The sequence below is a fragment of the Lathyrus oleraceus genome, chromosome 3 (assembly GCF_024323335.1).
Source record: "Lathyrus oleraceus cultivar Zhongwan6 chromosome 3, CAAS_Psat_ZW6_1.0, whole genome shotgun sequence".
In the NCBI taxonomy this organism is placed as follows: domain Eukaryota; kingdom Viridiplantae; phylum Streptophyta; class Magnoliopsida; order Fabales; family Fabaceae; genus Lathyrus; species Lathyrus oleraceus.
In genome coordinates, this window is record NC_066581.1 from 240055352 (window position 1) to 240057526 (window position 2175).

General features: G+C 35.4%; 1 non-coding gene across 1 annotated transcript; it reads left to right on the plus strand.

The window, feature by feature from the left end:
• Positions 1-523: 523 nt before the first annotated feature.
• On the plus strand, positions 524-606 carry TRNAL-UAA (transfer RNA leucine (anticodon UAA)). The gene has a single exon. It is a non-coding gene; the product is annotated as a tRNA-Leu (tRNA).
• The last annotated feature ends 1569 nt before the right edge of the window (positions 607-2175 follow it).

The following is a 2175-nucleotide window of genomic DNA, read 5'->3' on the forward strand; positions in this document are numbered from 1 at the left end:
CTTTATTTTGGGGATATACAATACATCCTTTATCAAAGAATTTCCACCATCCATTCTCTTGATCGATACATCACTATCTCTTCCACCGCTAGAGTGGTATCATCTACGAACTTTACTTTGTTCTTCATGAAAAGATTGATTGTAACAAACCAATATTTCCTTCCTGTCATATGCGTTGAACACTCGGAGAGAGAAAGAGAGAGAGATGATGCATGGCTTTGTGTGGAGCCTGGAGCATTGATCGTTATGTCTGCATGCTTCGATCTTGAAGTAGAATGGACAATTCACTCTATCTTTCTCTGTGCCGAAAATTGATTCCAAATGTTCCACCGTCGAAGATGAATGAATGTGAAATCGTTTGATTTGATTCGATGCGGAGTAAGGAATTTTTCTGCGTTACGGTTTTCTGATTTTGTAAGAATGGGATTGGTCATAAGTTTCTTCTTAGTTCTAGATTGTTCATAAAATTTAATATAAGTGGAAATATGTTTGATTAATTATTGTATGTGAAAAATAACGACAAGCTAGTTTGCCCGAGAGGTTAAGGGGGAAGACTTAAGATCTTCTGCACATAAGTGCGCGTGGGTTCGAACCCCCCAGCCAACAATGTTTTTCCCATTTAGTTTATACTACATAAAAAATAAAGTTATAAAAATATTTTTTACATCATTTTGTTTATATAATTTTCTTTCTCACCAAATTCAAAACATTTTTGCTTTGATGATCTTCTAACATTTTCTTTCATTTGGTTTTCAATGGGGGATGGTTTTGTACCTTCCAGCACTTCATGAAAGCATTTCTTATTAGTGTAACTGGTTGAAATATTATGACATCCCTACTAATCATGATCCTTCTATATGTTGTATCAAATATTTTGTAACCACCGATAGAGTGATACCCTATAAGAATCATCAATTCTCCATTATCACCCAACTTCTTTCTAAGCTATCTCGGCACACGTTGATATGCTACGGAACCGAAAACTCTCAAGTTTCCTTGTTGGAAAAGTATTCAACAAATATGCAGCTCTGGACACTACTTCTCCTCATAACTCTTTCAGCAAGTTCTTCCCTTTCAAAAGTCTTCTCACCATGTTCATGATCGAGTGATTCTTCCATTTGGAAACACTATTTTATTGTGATATATAAGGCGGTACTACCTTATGTCTTATGCCCTTTTAGTCAAAAAACCTACCAAATTCATTTGAGACATATTTCCTCCAGCATCCGTTTTGAGAACTTTAATTTTGTGACCGCTTTTCATTTCAACCATGGACTTGAACTTCTTAAACATTTTAAGTACCTCATCCTTTCTCTTGATTATGTACGCCCATGGTTTTATACTATAATCATCAATTAGTGTGATAAAATATATTGCCACTAATGGAATCAACTTGCATCGGTCCACACACATCGAAATATACACCACCTCAAGGTGACACTTGGTTCTAAAACATTCATCATTGCTGAATTTTCCCTTATGTTACTTTATTTGCACACAGTATTAACAAATTTTAGCTGGTATGTTGATCAATGGCAATCTGGTCACGATCTTTTTCCTTTGCAAAACATTGAGATCTTTAAAGATGAGATGGCCAACCCTATAATTCCATAACAATTATTCTTCACTAGATGGAGTACCAACACAAATATATATGTTTATTGTTGAAACTTAGAACTATAAGGGGGGGAGAGAGAGAGAGAGGTGGGGGGGAAGGAGGGGGATGATGATTGGCTTCGTGTGGAGCCTGGAGCATTGATCGATGTGTCTGCATGCTCTGATCTTGAAGTAGAATGGACAATTCACCCTGTATTTCTTTGTGCCGAAAATTGATTCCAAATGCTCCACCATTGAAGATGAATGAATGTGAAATCTTTTGTTTTGATTCGATGCGGTGTAAGGAATTTTTGTGTGTTAGGGTTTGTTGATTTTGTAAGAATGGGATTGGTTATTAGTTTCTTCTTAGTTCTAGATTGTTCATGAAATTGAATCTATATGGAATTTTGTCTATTTAATTATTGTATGTGAAAAAAATAACAACAAGTTGGTTTGCTCGAGAGGTTAAGGGGGGAAGACTTAAGATCTTCACCACATAAGTGTGCGTGGGTTCAAACCCCACAGTTAACAATGTTTTTTATCAATTATTGTATACTACATTAAAAATAATGTTATAAA